Consider the following 16,714-nt stretch of genomic DNA (forward strand, 5'->3'; position numbering starts at 1 on the left):
GCAGATGGTGCTTAAGGTGTTTACAGTACAGCACTTCCAGGGAGGGATCTGAGAGTGGTATAAGGTGACTACTTTAGCTGGGATTGTGGCCAAATTTATATCAAGCACAACTTTTGTTTTTTATAGCCAGTCACAGAACTTCAGATGGAGCCTCCCTCTTCTCTCCTTATTTTAACCTTCATCGTTCCCTCTACTCAATTTCTTCATTTATCTTCCATACTGTCCCATTTCTACTCCTCTCCATCACTCTAGTAAGCCTATGCATCACCTACACCTGATTCCCGAGTACTGCAATAGATTATTTATTCAGAGAGAACTCTATAAATCATGTCATCCTGACCAGCATGTGATGCCTACTGAAGGGGAGAGAGAAATGAGTGCATGTGAGAGAATTTGCTCCCTCAAGAATATTGTGACACAAGCGCTGTTAGCTTTCTTTCAGAGAAAACCCTGAATGCTGAAAAGAAGAAGGCCAAACATGCAAGTTGTGCTGTCTGTACTGAATACTGATGAAACTTTAAAGAGGACGTACAGTGTTTTAATGCAGAGCTGTATTTAAATGTTTATAACATATATATTTTAGATATGCAAACAAAATGTGCATGATTACGATGATAAAGCAGATGCTGTAAAAGGTTGGAGATGAGGCCAGAATAATAGAAAAGGAGGAATTTTGATATTGATAAAAGATGCAAGTATATAAAAACAAGTTGCAACATCACACAGAACACAACATGTTAAGGTTTCTCACATTGGCTACATTGTTACATGCATGTTTTTTTTTAATTTATTTTAATTTAAAACCTTCTAATTGAAGATTTAAGGCTGACTTTTTACGCAGTAAAATTACACAAAAGCGATTAATCACTAGGTATTGGATTCATTTCCCTCGTATCTTTTTGACACTTGAATTTAGCTCGAAACTAATCAGGTTAAATCATTCACACAGTCTTTCTTCTGAAACCGATGTAAACGAGAACGTGAGTGAGTGTACATGTGGTTGACAGTAAAGACTAATAACTTATCACCCAGCTGAACTGATCTATAGGTGGTAATTTGGCAAAAACATGGGAAACATGAAAAAAAGAAAAACACTGTGCTTGCTATTCTGAGTATAAACAATGCAGAAATATGTTAAATGGCAATAAAACTTTTGTTAGCTTTTTATACCATTCACACCAAATGCAGTTTCAAAGACAAACTCTTAAGCAACAAAATATAACTTTTCTCAAAAAGGGCTGTGACAATTTGAAAATATTTACATCTCCCGGTGAGTGCTTCTTTAAACTTTTGGAACAAGCACACTAAAGATGTCAAACACTGAGCCAGGTGATGGTTGATGACAGAGCAGCTCCATCTGATTGGTGTCACGCACCTTGAGATTTTTGTCAGTGCAGCGGCAGTGTCAGTGTGGCTATATAGGTTAGCAGATGCGAGATAACGAAGAGCTCCCTCTCTCATCACCTGTCTGCGCAGACAGGGATGCTAAAACATACTCTAAGAGAAACAGCGAAGTAGAGAAAGTGAGAAATGGGAAAATTGGGTAGAAGCAGCAATAAGGTGGCTGTCTTTCAAAGAGAGTTAATGATAAAAGGACACAGGCAGTGAGAGAGATGGAAAAGAGAGTGACTTTGCGAGCCAAATGAGAACATGGCCATATATATAATTGCAGCCATTACCATCATTAGTCTTGTACTCAGATTCACTTGGCTCACACTCTGGCCTCACTCTTGCCAGCCTGCACAATGCCCCTAAAATAGCCCAGTGTTTTAAATTATGCATGGTGATAGAAATAGGCAAACTGCAGCAGGACATTTCCCTTTCTTTCTCACTAGCATATTGCTCCTTTATAAAAGTTAGAAAGCAGTAAAGAGAAATGTTCTACGGGGACAGATATTTTGTTATTCAAAAAGGCTTGATTCGGCACACTATGATATGCTTATATGATTTTGATTTATTACAGGTACAGGAGGTCAAGATACCCTTCACTTGCTGCTTTGGTGCGCTCTGACAAGTGACAAATGGAGTGAAAAAATAATTTGCGCATACAATAAGATAAAATGTGGAAATCTCTGATATACCAGTACCATCCATATGTTTGATGGCTGTGTATTTTCTAGTAAAGCCTCACCCATGCAGAATTTCTACTGTCATACCGACAAATGATTGAAGCTTAAAATTTGCTATAATGGTAAGGGTAACATCACAGGTAACCTCAAAATGAGCCACCTAAAAGGCCTTTTTAAAAGGATTTTTAATGTAGTTCTAATCTGTTTATACATTCAGTGACATAATTGTATATACATATATACACTCAACAAAAATATAAACGCAACACCTTTGTTACTGCTCCCATTCCCCATGGGATGGACGTAGAGACCTAAAATTCATTCCAGATACACAATATAACCATCCCTCCCAAACAGTGGTCACAAATCAGTCCAAATGTGTGGTAGTGGGCACATCTGCTATATTGAGATAATCCATCCCACCTCACAGGTGTGCCACATCAGGATGCTGATCTGACATCATGAGTAGTGCACAGGTGTACCTCAGACTGCCCACAACAAAAGGCCACCCTGGAATGTGCAGTTTTTTGCGCTATTGGGGGTCTGGGGACCCAGAACCGGTCAGTATCTGGTGTGACCACCATTTGCCTCATGCAGTGCAACACATCATCGCATGGAGTCTATCAGATTGTCAATTGTGGCCTGTGGAATGTTGGTCCACTCCACTTCAATGGCTGTGCGAGGTTGTTGGATATTCGTGGGAACTGGTACACGCTGTCGTATACGCCGGTCAAGCACATCCCGAACATGCTCAATGGGTGACATGTCCGGTGAGTATGCTGGCCATGCAAGAACTGGGACATTCTCAGCTGCCATCTGCCCTGAACAATGTGAACCATGATTCATCCGTGAAGCGCACACCTCTCCAACGTGCCAGACGCCATCGAATGTGAGCATTTGCCCACACAAGTCTGTTACGGCGACGAGCTAGAGTCAGGTCAAGACCCCGATGAGGACGACGGGCATGCAGTTGAGCGTCCCTGAGACGGTTTCTGACAGTTTGTGCAGAAATTGTTTGGTTGTGCAAACCAATTGTTCCAGCAGCTGTCTGGGTGGCTGGTCTCAGACGATCTTGGAGGTGAACCTGCTGGATGTGGAGGTCCTGGGCTGGTGTGGTTACACGAGGTCTGAGGTTGTGAGGCCGGTTGGATGTGCTGCCATATTCTCTGAAACGCCTGTGGAGACGGCTTATGGTTGAGAAATGAACATTCAATGCACGGGCGACAGATCTGGTTGACATTCCTGCTGTCAGCATGCCAATTGCACGCTCCCTCATTGCTTGTGGCATCTGTGGCATTTTGCTGTGAGACAAAACTGCACATTCCAGGGTGGCCTTTTGTTGTGGGCAGTCTGAGGTACACCTGTGCACTACTCATGATGTCAGATCAGAATCCTGATGTGGCACACCTGTGAGGTGGGATGGATTATCTCAATATAGCAGATGTGCCCACTACCACACATTTGGACTGATGTGTGACCACTGTTTGGGAGGGATGGTTATATTGTGTATCTGGAATGAATTTTAGGTCTCTACGTCCATCCCATGGGGAATGGGAGCAGTAACAAAGGTGTTGCGTTTATATTTTTGTTGAGTGTATATAGAGAGAGAGAGAAAGAGAGAGAGACAGAGAGAGTTGTACAGACATCTTTGACACTTTTAGCTCCCATTTCACCAATTATTAATTTTTGTATTTTGGTTGTTTGGCACTGTGTGATTGGAAAGTGGGGGGTTACAATTTTTTTGCTGAAATAACTGCCTGCCTCATAAGAGAGATGAGAGCTACTCAGAACACCAAGCCTTCGGGCCATCAAACTGACAGAGAACATTGGTAAAAGCAACTTTAATAGTCCAAAGAGGAATTTTAGGATGGAAGAGTTGCCTCACTAACATCTCAGAATAAGGCAGAAACATTACTTGTACAATTCTAACAAGCATGAAATTAGACCTGGTGATATTGCAACATGGATCAAAGTCTTATGGTACATTCTGCATTCATAACTGAATGAAATGCAGCCCCAAACCATCACAGAGCCTCCACCATGTTTTACAGATGGCTGTAGACAGTGTTGTATCTATCTCCTGACCTCCTATGTATGTGCTGACAACGATTTCACCCAGAAATTTCCTATTTGTATTCATCACTCTGTAAGTTTTCACTGATTTTCAGTCCTGTTCTTGTGTAGTTTGGCATACATCAGCCTTCTCCTGTTTTCCTTCCTTAAGAATGGCTTCTTGACAGCCACTCTTTCTGGATTTTTTCCTGTTTCTTAAGGACATGACTTTCAGACACTTCTTTGTCTGTCTTTGTCCTTGTTTTGTTAATGGACACACAGTACTCCATTCTGAGATATGACAAGTTTTCACCTAATAAGTCTTTTCTCTGAAATCTATACAGATGGGGTTTTTTTTTTCTAAACTGAATGCTGTTTTCCTATCATTTTGGTTTTTGTCAACTGTTGCATATGACTCAACCTCTTTTCTTTGCTATGGGTTTCCCCCAGGACTATTGGAACATTTTTAATCTTGCATCTTGTAAGCCCATCATGTCATTCTTCAAGTCACTGCAGCTTGCTATGTGCTGACACAAATGAGGGGTTTTAGGCTCCAATTTAGGCGCAAAGTTGGACTGACATTATATTGAATGCACTAATTAAAAATTATTGAAATGAAGTTATTAATATCAGAGTTACTAATTCCTCCTAGTGTTTTATTAACTGGTCACAGATGACTAAAAAGAGCAGGTTATGCATGTTTTTGTTTATATTGTATTTTCCATGACATCAGCCTTCGCTGTGCAGCAGAGTGACTTTTAAACACCAGTTATTAAGAATGCAAATAATGTTAGGTTCACTTTATAAGGTACACAGAGCAGCAGTAGAGAGCACACACACACACACACACACACAAAATAATGTTAATAATGCTACCATAAAAAGCATTAGAGGGCAGGGATTGAATCATTAACTTTGCAATTAGTGAAAACCCCACTTTACCACCTGAGCCACTGGTAGAGTGGCACTGGAAAAAGGAGTCCAGCAAAAATAACGGTAGTGGTTTGAAGACAAAGCATAGGTATTAGGTTTGTAAGATACAATGCTACCAGTGTACAGATACAAATAAAACCTTTGTGAAACCTTTCAAGTTTCCTGTATGTCTGCAATGATTGTCTAAAGAAGTTAAAAAGAATCCATGCTAACATGAAATGTTTACACAAAAGAAGAAGAAGGACACTAAATAAACTATGAAATAAAGCATTGCACACATGTGCCAAAACATTCTACAGCTTAATAATAAATGCAACTAATCATCTAAAATTCTTTAAATGAGTCATGGCCAAGGTAGCAGCCATGCAAAGCTATGCTTAACAGCTTTAGGGTTAAAACCAGCATTAAGATTAATCATTAACTTTTTTTTTTCAGCAACAGTTAATCATCCACTGAATCAAATGCCTTAGAAATATCCACAAAAAATTCAGAATAGTGTTGTCTCCTGTCCAAGGCAGCAATGAGGTAATTTATAACAGGTGTGGCAACAGTTGTGCCACAGTCTGTGCCCAATTTTAAAGGCAGACTGAAAATCGCCTGAGACATCATCATCACGTAAAATGTTTTTAAATGTAAAGAGATTTGAGGATCTTAGCTAGGGTTGAAAGTTTGGAGATTTGGGTAATACATTAATGGATTGCCAGCTTTAAGTAACGGGTAAACACAGGCTGCTTTCCACATTTTAGATATAGAAATAGAAATAGAAATAGAACTGGACTGAAGCTTCAGATAAATAATGTGAGTGTTTGGCTCTCCTATAACATCTGCAGATCTTTAAATGATAAGAATCCAGAAAATATGGGCCTCCAGACATGTTATCAAAGTGTTTCAATCTGAAAAACATTTGCATTTAAACAAATCTGCCATGAGCATTTATCTTCAAGCCATCAATTATAGATCTAGCACAAATGAACCTCCCATTAAATTTACTGTAGCAAGTTTATTAAGTCAGATAGTGTTTGCATATAACGGTGACACACTTTTCATGAGTAGTGCCAAAAAACCTGTAAATTTTATACAGTTCACTTTTCAGTACAACACAAATTCTTCAGTGCCATGTGAGTTTTGATGTTTTGTTTATTCTCATCACGGCCAAGTGTGAAGTGGCAGGGATGAGCATTAGCACCTTCAAGTCTGAAGCCAATGGTCCACAGTCAGAAAAGGGTGAAGTGCCTACTCCACGTTGGGAAAGAGTTGCTGTTCGAAATGGAGGACATCCAGTACTCCAGGGTTTTGTTCACAAGTGAGTAAATGACACAGAATGGTGGATCATCTAGAGCAGGGATGGGAAATTCATTTTTCCAAGCGACTGATGAGACACTAGTTATGGAGAGCCGCATCAATAAGCTTATAAAGTGACTAATATAAAGTGAATATTTAGCAGAATTAAGTTCAGCTTATTGGTGCAGCCCTTCACAGCAGTTCCAGTTTCTAATGTGGCCCCTTTGGAAAATCAGTTGCCCACTCCCAATCTAGAATAACATGGATGTTCATTTACAGGTCTATGTTCCAGTCCTCATCTATGGTAACGAAGTGTGGGTAGTCACCGAAAGAATGAGATCACAGGTAGAAGTGCTGGAAATGAGCATCCTTTGTAAAAAAATCTGGGTGTTTATTCAGAGATTGGGTGAGGGGCATTAAGAAGGGGCTCAGCATAAAGTGCCTACTCCTCCACATCAAAAGGAGCCAGTAGAGGTGGTTCAATTGCCCAGAGTATGGTTACACTATTTCATATTCCTTCCTAAGGTAATGCTGTAACATAATAAAAGGTTGACTACAGAAATTCGTTGGGATTTTTTAACCTCTCGGGTAAGAAATCTAAAGCATGTGTGTAACACTGTAAAATGTGTCATGCAACTTTTTAAAAGATAATTTACCAAATTCTTAGTTGTAGCATATTATATCAAGATATATCCAGCTATTTTCTATACCCCCTCACCAGCTGAGTTCTGATTTGGCCAAAAACTGTACATCTCTTGTCAATCCTGTTGGTATCAAGATTATGAGATTATAACTGCAGACAGCTTTTAAAAAGCTAACTAAAATAAAATTTGACATCATGCTGTGCAAAATGGCAACATGTATTCACAGTACAGTCATCTACATCCGTAGTTGGAAGTTGTATACATACATGTTCTCAAAGTTATGAATGAACTATGAACCACTGAATTCAGTTTCATCGCTGAAAATCTGCACCTGTTTTACTGCATCCTGGATTCTAACAGATGTCTAAACATTTTTTTTAATACTTTAATTATAAAGTTTAATATCTGTGCTTCGTTGGGTCTGTTTGATCTGCTAAATGAATTCTGCCTTCAACCTAAAAACCAATGCTATTGTTTTCTTTCTTCAAAAACGAGGCCCATCACTTATGGAGATGATATTTGAGGACAATACATGTAGATAAGAACCAGCTGCTGATAAGAGAGGGCAGTGAAAAGATGAAAGCTATTCTTCAAACAGATGCTTGGCCAAGTATTCACGTATCACATTTTTAACAACACACTGGTTTATTGCCACCTTAATTAGAATTTCATGTCGTTTACTTCACAGGTGAGGGCACAGTGGGTCTTTATATTCTGTAAATTGGATGAACCATTCTAATTGTCAGAATTAATGCAGTTTCATGCAGAAAGGGAATTGCCATTATAATCTTCTTTTCACACTGCTTTCTTCCTTTCATTTACTGTGTGCTTAACTCACTAATGTTCAATGAAAAAGCCAAGTAAACAGCATTTGAACAATCTTAATTTTGTTTGCTGTCATTTCAGCAGTGCAGTACATTGCCCCACAGTACTTTCTGACCACAGTGACAACTCCTAGCATCATTTCATCTTGGCATCTAATAGAATTTAATATATTGCTGCACATTCCAAATGTTCTAATTATTTTCATTACCTCTACTTTACTTCTCCATTAATTAAAAAAAACACACATAATTCTAATTCTAATTTTCCACTAGAATTCATCCTGTTTAACTCTGGATAGATTTACTTTAAGTGAAATTTGCGCGCGTGTGTGTGTGTGTGTGTGTGTGTGTGTGTGTGTGTGTGTGTGTGTGTGTGTGTGTGTGTGTGTGTGTGTGTGTGTGTGTGCGCGTGCATACCTTGCAGGCCTAGGACATTCATCAGATGTGTCCAAGACCCAGCTCTATGATGAAAACATTGACAAAATTGAATGCTTCAATGTGAAAATTGATTCTTGTGAGACACGTGCAACTGGCTATATTTTTATTTTTTTATTGCAGTAAAACGGAATGTTTGTGTATGTTTGTGTGTGTGTGTGTGTGTGTGTGTGTGTGTGTGTGTGTGTATGTGTGTGTGTGTGTGTGTGTGTGTGAGGTGAGAGAGAGAGAGAGAGAGAGAGAGAGAAATTTAGAGCAAGAGAGAGCAAATGAGAGAGTCAGAACCCCCCATTCACAGGGCATAAGACCAAGTAACCTGCCACTGTGGACTTGTGTCCTCAGAGTTGTCTTCTTGGTTACCTCTCCACTGCCCTGCCAATAGCTAGACCCTAGGCTCATCTCCATCCCACCACACCTGGGGTGTGGCTTTAAATGCAGGCTGTGCTGCTGGGAAAGTATCCTCCTTGACCCCAATATACTGCCCTCAAGAAGCTATCAGTGGATCTGTGGGAAGCTAGGTTGCACCGATAATGGTAAGTGTTCAGATGTCACAGCTGCAGGTTTGCTAGGGGGCAACTCACTGAGGCATGCAGGTTTTGAAGTCGCTTTGTGCCTCCTTCTGCTTTTTATTTTTCTTAGACAATTTATTCGGTTTAGGCTCACTGTCTAGCACTGTCTTTTTTTCAGTTTCTTTTTTTCCTCCTCGGGTATCTTTTTCTTGCTTGTTTTTTTTACCTTTTTATTTGTTCTTATTCTTTTGGCCCTGATCTATATGTATTAGTCATTGCTAATTACCTATCAATAGAAGGCTTTCTTAAGGGTTATTTTAGAAGGCACTTGACCCATTTAATTTTTTGTTTTCTGGAAATGCAATTAAGAAGGAGAGAAATGAAACAACAGCTAAGCATAATAAGAACACCATTCAACCAGCTGCCACTGCCAAACTACAGTAGACATCAATGTTTATGTAATTGGAACAGTGCTCCTTTGTAATTGGGTTGCTTTTCTCGCAATATTATAGGGAAATTGGAAAAGTGACTAACATACAAAGGGAAAGTAATTGTACTGTTCATACAGTAATTATCTTTCTATGTAATGCACACAAGCTCACAAACAGAAGCTGACAGGCAGGAGCAGACTGAGACAATAACAGGCTGGGAATTTGATTCCATCCAAGGCCACCACATTACTAATTTTGAGGGCCAAATTGTTAATGTCAGGAACCAGATTAGATATTTGGCAGTTATTTTCATCTGGGGTAGAGTTATCCTAATTAATAAAAATAAAAAAAGAGGACTGACCAACTCTACACAAGCTTACATGTTTTAAGTAGTTGTGTTTCATCAGAGCAGGCAAGCCAGCAAGCTGTGGTTGGCTACTGGCTCTGGAAGCAAGATCATCTCTGCTTACTTCAATTCTACTCAAATCTGTAGGATATCTTGAGTGTGCCCATGACCTATTAACAGTGGCTTAAACTTGCTGAGAGCAGCCAGCAGCTTTTTCTGGTTGCTCGCATATGCATGACCTCCAATCAGTTAAAGGAAGATGGGAGACCAGCATGCTAGACAAGCTGCTACTGGCTTTGCTGTCGCTGATCTGAGAACAGTAAATTTCTGCAGATTTGAGAAACAAAAGTTAACAAACTTCTGGTTTTCACAATCTTAAAAAAATCTATTTTCTCTTTTTAACTACCTTGGCTATCAAGTCTCATTTAAGAAACCTTTAATAATTCCTTTGGCAGGTTAGCAAGGAAAGCCTTGGTGATGGAGAGCAGACATCAACACTTGTTATATCCAGTTGAATAAAACAGCCAAGTTAAACAGGTGCAGGTTCCAACAGCACTTTATAATTAACAATTTAAAAAAATCACTTGCTTGATAGAATGTAATTTATATATTCTTACAGTATATAAAATGTTACCACTAGATGTCAGTAGACTACAGATTGCAATGAAATAAAGTCTGTTTTCTTACTTGTCCCACTTAAAATGAATAAGTGTGTAAAAGGTCAGTCCACTGTTTATGTCAACTGTAAATGTGTCCATATTTATTTACTAGGAGGAAGCTGTAAAATTTTGTGAAAGTAGTCCAATACAGATCGATGAGGTGGTGAAGCTCTTTTCTGATTGATGACGGTGATACTGAGGTAAGTTCTTGAGGATGTCCTTAACTTGTCAGTATGTGTGGCTGTTTTTGCTGCTGTTAGTCAGTATTAGTGAACTTCTCAGTGAAGTAGATCTATTATTGTTGGATTCAGCCATCAGAAGAGAATGAGGTTTTATCCAGCTCGGTCGTGTTGTATCTGGAGATGATGCTGGAGATTAAAGAGAATACAATCATTTTTGCTTGCCTTTCTATAAAAGTTACCACACACCACTGGTTTTAAAAATCCTCCACCATCAGTGAGTGTACAGGAAATCTGAGTGTACCTTTCCTATAATCTAGTATGCTGGTGGCAGGACAGATGGCACAAATAATAAAACAAAAAATCTGTGTTTAGAAATTTTACTTAGTATATAACAGTGTAATAGTAAAGGTTTGTTAAACACATTAATAGTTGGGTTATGTTTGAGGATCTTTGCCCCAATTTTATGCAGCTAAGTTCAATCATGTGTATGTGTATTTTGTGCCTTTAAGAGTCTCTGCAGGTCCTCTTTCTGATTGGAGGAACTGTTTTGGGCTGACTTTGACCTGGCAGCTGCTGACTGGCCCCCAATATCAACTGGGTTTTTCAAAAACCTTGTCTCCAGGAGTTGTTCCTCTGGCAGCAGCAGCAGGATTTGTATATAGTATTGTAAATAGACTGTAAATAGCACTGAAGCAGACTGGGTAAACTGCCTATTTAATTTTTGTAGGTTTTCTCTTTATTATTAAATTAGGGAGTTAGAGATAGTGCTTGTCTTTTGTTCGGTTTTGTTTCATGTAGGTTTTAAGTACTAAGTGGTTAAGTAAATTTCTTTCGAATAGCTTGTCTTGTTTATTATTTTGGCCTTTGTTCACAATAGAGTTTATGCTTTCAGTTTTGGTGTTATTGGTAGCAATAAACCTCAACTTTAACAGCTGATTGGCTGTTGGGTCTGGATTTGTGGGCCAGGGCAGGGACACCCTTTTTAACCCTTATGATACGCTCCTATACCCCTAGACCAGGACATAACATAAAGTGGGGGCTTGTCCGCTGTGTTTTTCTACCCATCTTTGTTTTTTGGTTCATTCTTTTTGCTCATTGTATTTTGTAGGTTGTCTGTAGACTTTTGTTGGCAGTTTTCTTGGGGTGAGACAAGTAGCCTAGCCACATGGCATTCAATGGATGAATTTCATACTTGAACATTGGTATATCTCACCTAGCCTGGGTATTTGTTCATTTTATAATTAACTATTACATTTTGTTTCCTGAATTACAAGTAGTGGAATGAACTAGTCCCAGGTTATATGTCAGACTTGTTAGACCTTCATGCCCCAGATCATTTATTTGGCCAGTTGAAAAGCAACATTTTTTTTGTCCTTGGATCCAGACTGGCAATTAAGGCTGACTGGTCTTTCTCAGTTAAAGCTGAAACTGTAGAACTGCTTCCACTTCTAGAACCTGTCATCTGCCTCACTAACAGTGCTCATAACTCTACTATAATCATAGCTCTTCCAATTGTTATTTACACATTAGGCCAAATTTGAAAAAGAAAATTATTGGCAACTGTATTAATGACTCCTATAGATGAACTTGCCTAATCAACTTAATTGGTTCTTACTGATTAAACCCTTTTTAGCATTGACATTTTGGTCAGTGTTTTTTGTGATTAAACATGGTAGGCTGACTTGATTTGATTTTATATACATAACCTCTAGATGCCACTTGACAATAAAACATAACCATGTGTTATAATAAGCTGCTTTCTCAAATTATATTTTTTATTGAAGGACGTATGTGTACTTAAACCTTTAAAATAAGCAGTCATAAGCGTCTGTAGCATAGAATCATAAAAGTGTTTGAGAATTTTAGAGTAAGGCATTCAGGCAGACATTAATGGGGTGAAAGAACAGTTGAAATATGAGAAAATAAACAACAGTAGCTGAAGTTCTTGCCCTGTGCTGTATCTGGTGTCTCCCCTCATCTCTTGTGCTTCATCCCTGTTCTCCATAGATGAAAGGTGCTTCTGACTCCTTGTCATGCATTAGCATTCAGACTCCCACCTTCCCCCTTATCTGCTGTCAAAACAGCCACCTCTAACTTCCACAGAGAAACACTTTGACCACACATCAATGACAAGCCTTCTTATCAATGGCCTAAACAAGCTTGGTGCACGTCAAAATCACAGACAGCGGGAGCTGCAAGAAAAAGGAATGGGGAATGTGCCTCTGCAGAGTGAGCCAGACAAACACAGAGTGAAAGAAAGAGCAGTGAGCGTGTCTGACATTTCTAGCGCTGGTATTTTGCTGTATGAGGCCTAGAGGGAGTGGAATTGAAGAAGCACACCCACCCACTCACCCTGCCATCCCCCTCCCCCTTGTTTTCCTCCATGCAGCCACATATCTATCCTCAAAATTTGTTTGGGGCATCTTTGCAATGACTTGCTTGAACCAATAAAACATGCAGGGGGTGAGGACTTGTCATAGAGTGGCTCAGCAACACAGAGCATGTAGGAGAGCGAGAGAGAGACAGAGAGATGGAATAACATAAAGAGACAAGGCAAGTGATGGAAGGACAATTTCAAGGGCTAAGGGCTTGTCACGATGAAGCACACATCTTGTGTCGCTGCAGGGGGCAGTAAGAGGGCTATAAAATTTGCATGTCTGCCACTGGAATGGTGTGTGGGAAAAATCAGAGAAATAGTTTGGACGCCGGAGAATGTCAGTGACTTCATTTTGGAGAATACTACAGTTACTCATGCCTCCATACTTTTAAGAATATGTCTTTTTGTTTTTTGATGACCCTGACTTTTGTTGTTGTATTAAACGCCTATGACACCTATGTCCTGCAAGTAATTACTTTAAAAAAGCAATTAGTGACATAAGAGTTTGGGCTTCAACAATGCGTCCTTTTCACTCCTGTTGCAGTTTTCAAGTGTGCTTATGCTGAAGATCCGCACAAATCCATTTCTCCCTGCACTTGCAGCAGCAAAATGAATAGCTAGAAGAAATAATGGGTGATGGAGAGATGAAGAGAATTAAATAAGGAAAAAGAGAAGCTGTCTATTCATAACAAGGGATCAACACTAGCTCAAAATCCAAGTTTATTTGAATTTAAGTGTTTAAAGCTTTTTTTTTTTCTTTGCTATACTTGTATATAAAGCATGTTACAGCAGCACATAGTGAGAGCCAACAAAATTTGCAATCTAATGGTTTAAGCAGAGTTCTAACCTCAATTTTTTTTTAGTTCATCTCTGTTCAAATCTTTCGACAGACTAACATGAACTGGGAACATACACTTTATTTTTAGACAACAAGTCCGATCAGTCTACTTATAAAAGTACACCGATTATAATTTAACAATCCCTTTTTAGTTATTTTATCTTCTACATTGAAGAAAAACAGTACTGCTGTTTTAGTAACTGTGATGATGTATCTGCATCTCTGTCAGTGTTCAAATCATTCATTAAGACAGAACAACAAATACTTAGCAATGGTTTTTGGTTACAATTTTACTATTCTTTTTTAGGTCATATTAGGACACATTAGTTGCAATGAGGAGCTTTAAAGTAAAATCAGTTAAATCAAAGAAAATATATACAAACAGTTGGTTTAATCATGTACATGGTCATCAGAATAATTCATGGATTCATATTTTTTCATCAGCATTGCTTAGTCAGCTTGTTTAGCTAATGCTTAAATGTCTGACTCTATGATCTCAGCAAAATGCTGACAGTGATCAATGAGTACAACATGAAATTGCCCTAGCTTATAAACCTTTGTCACCCCTCCTTCTCTTCACTTTTACCCTCTTTTCCCTCTGCTTTTCTATATATGTTGCATCAGCACAGTAAATATGCTGTTGGCAAGACGGAGTTTAAAGGTCATATACAGTCTTTGCAGAGAACGGGGGCTGAGGGCTAAATGGCATTCTCAGTCTGGGCACTGTGTATGGCCAGAGGGGGGGGGGGGGGGGGTCACAAGGTCTGATGAAAACAAATCCATCACTTTGCTGTCCAGGCAACAGGCCACAGAACTGACTAAAGGGGTGTAGGAGAGCCTTGGGTTACACAGGCGGACAGAGGGATGGATGGAAATGAAAGGTTTGTGTGCATTGTGTTGTGATGTGATGCGATAATAAGCAAAGCTGAGCCAACAGGTCAGTGACGGTAGTGGTAGAAGTAGGATAAGAATATTGCATTATTTTCTGCTTAGGATGTTAAAAGTATAATATTTATATATCTGGGACTGTTCCTGGAATCACTCGCCCAGTTTAGGGGTCACTGCCCTAAGTGCTCCAATTACTATATACTGTACAACAACTACAATTTAGTAATCCACAGCAGTTTTAGATTGATCACTGTAACAGATATCGAAACAACTGTAAAGTGCCTACATTCACTTACAATTAGGATTCTCTGCACATCTTCCAGAAAAATGCAGCTGAATCAGTTGCTTCTCAGTTCAAGGAAAGCAAACTTCTAAAGGTCAAAACAGGGTGGATCATGCTGAATAATTCACAGCCTTTACTTGAACAAAGAAGCTATGTTTTTGACACTACTTCATCAGAGTAATCCCATTATATTCACTTTAGCCCAGAATTCCTTTGCCCACTTGTTGATTTGTTATTTTTTGCATATGTGTCACACTTACGTTTCAGATCATCTAAAAAAAATTCAACATTGGACAAAGATAATCAGAATAAATACAAAATGGAGTTTTTAAATAATGATTTTATTTAGTAAGGGGAAAAAGCTAACCATACCTACATGGCCCTATGCAAAACATTTTTAGCCCTTCTAAACCTACTAGAACTGCAATCAGGCATTTGTGGTAACAGTCTTTCATATGACTGTGGAGGAATTTCTCCCACTCAAAACTGTAGGCTTTTCAAGCATGTTCAAGTTCATGCTAAAGCATCTTAGTAAGATTTAAACCCACACTTTGACTAGGCTGCTTCAAACCCTTCATTTTGTTTTTTTTAGCCATTCAGAGGTGAACCTGCTGGTGTGTGTCACTGGATCATTCTCCTGCTGCACAACCCAATTGCACTACACACAGACAGACATTACAGACGTTTTCCTTCAGGAATTTCTATTAGAGAATTCATGATTCCATCACTGACAGCAAATTGTCCTGGTCCCAAATCACCAAAGCGGCCCCAGACCATGACACTACCACCACCGTATTTGACAGTTGGAACGATGTATTAGCTTTACACCAGATCTAACAGAACTCAAGCCTTCCAAAAAGTTAAAGCTTTTTCTCATCAGTCTGCAATATTTTCCCAAAAGTTGTTTTGGGTGGTTTTTCTTGTTTGTTTTTTGGGGGTTTTTTACGAACATGGTTATGAAAATATATTATGAGTCGCTATATATGTTATGAGACGCTATTCAACTCATTCAAAAGTGGAAGATGTTAGAGGGTTAATAATAGTACAGTTTGGGTTTGGGGTCTTTTTAACTAAAATAAAAATAGTTTTCAATAGTTTCTAACACTTTTTATTATACTGAATTTGCCATAGAAAAGCAATTACACAAGTCATTGTAATGCATTTTTGCAGTGGGTTTTCAGGTCTGTTTGGGTCTTATTGAGCCTAGCATTAATTAAACTCCCATTAATTCTTTATAATTATAGTGGCCATGACTGGTCAACAGAGATATATATTTTATACATGTGGACTAACAACACACTACAAGATGCATCTCGAGAGATTCTTTGATAATAGAGTGATGACCTTGCTGGGGGATGCCGCTGAGCTTCCTTATAGCCTTGTGATCATCAAGGTTCCACAATGTCTTCATTAAAGAATATGACTCATTCAATTTACACCTTTTTACCACCTCCTTTGAAACCCTTTAATAATGTATGAATGCCTTCAGTGTATTCAGACATTAGTTAACTCCAGTTATCTTTTCAAAGGGTTAAGATGGGAGCTGGAGCTTCCCCTGCCAGTGGCGGACTCCCTTAGACGTCGGTGCGTTGGTGGTTCTTTGTGTCCGGGGATGGGCGTCCAGGTACACACCGGCTCACTCCTTGGCGGCCGCTTATCGGGGCCTGGAGCCTGGGGCTTGCTCGGGCCACTTTGGAGGTGGGGTGCCCCCGGCCTCTCGGCCTGGGGCTCGGTCACTCAGGCACGGCTGGCTGCCGGCGGAGCTCACGGGCGCGTCACTGCAACTCCCCCTGGCTTCTGCTCCGCGGCTGCTGAGTGAGCCCTCATTTGGGACTCTCCTCAGCTCTTTCTGGGACAGTGGCTGCCCCTCTGTTGGTCTTCCTTGGTCTCTTGTGTTCTGGGGGCCTCTGGATGTCTGGAGTTTTGATCTCCTCCATACCTGCTTCATGCCCTGGAGGACGGG

The 16,714-nt window shown here is 39.5% G+C and overlaps 1 protein-coding gene and 1 long non-coding RNA gene across 2 annotated transcripts in view; one reads left to right on the forward strand and one right to left on the reverse strand.

Moving 5' to 3' along the window:
- The window catches only part of kctd16b (potassium channel tetramerization domain containing 16b), an 87,780-nt gene that overhangs the window by 33,889 nt on the left and 37,177 nt on the right, over positions 1 to 16,714 (reverse strand). The window lies entirely within an intron of this gene.
- The window catches only part of LOC146660943 (uncharacterized), a 73,716-nt gene continuing 65,575 nt past the window's right edge, over positions 8,574 to 16,714 (forward strand). Inside the window, exons 1-2 of the long non-coding RNA XR_014913564.1 lie at positions 8,574 to 8,771; positions 10,296 to 10,383. This is a non-coding gene — a long non-coding RNA (uncharacterized LOC146660943). The remainder of the gene's footprint in view (positions 8,772 to 10,295; positions 10,384 to 16,714) is intronic.

Source organism: Rhamphochromis longiceps, linkage group LG10 (assembly GCF_057381845.1).
Source record: "Rhamphochromis longiceps isolate RC_006_pf linkage group LG10, R_longiceps_female_GT1.1, whole genome shotgun sequence".
Classification (NCBI taxonomy): domain Eukaryota; kingdom Metazoa; phylum Chordata; class Actinopteri; order Cichliformes; family Cichlidae; genus Rhamphochromis; species Rhamphochromis longiceps.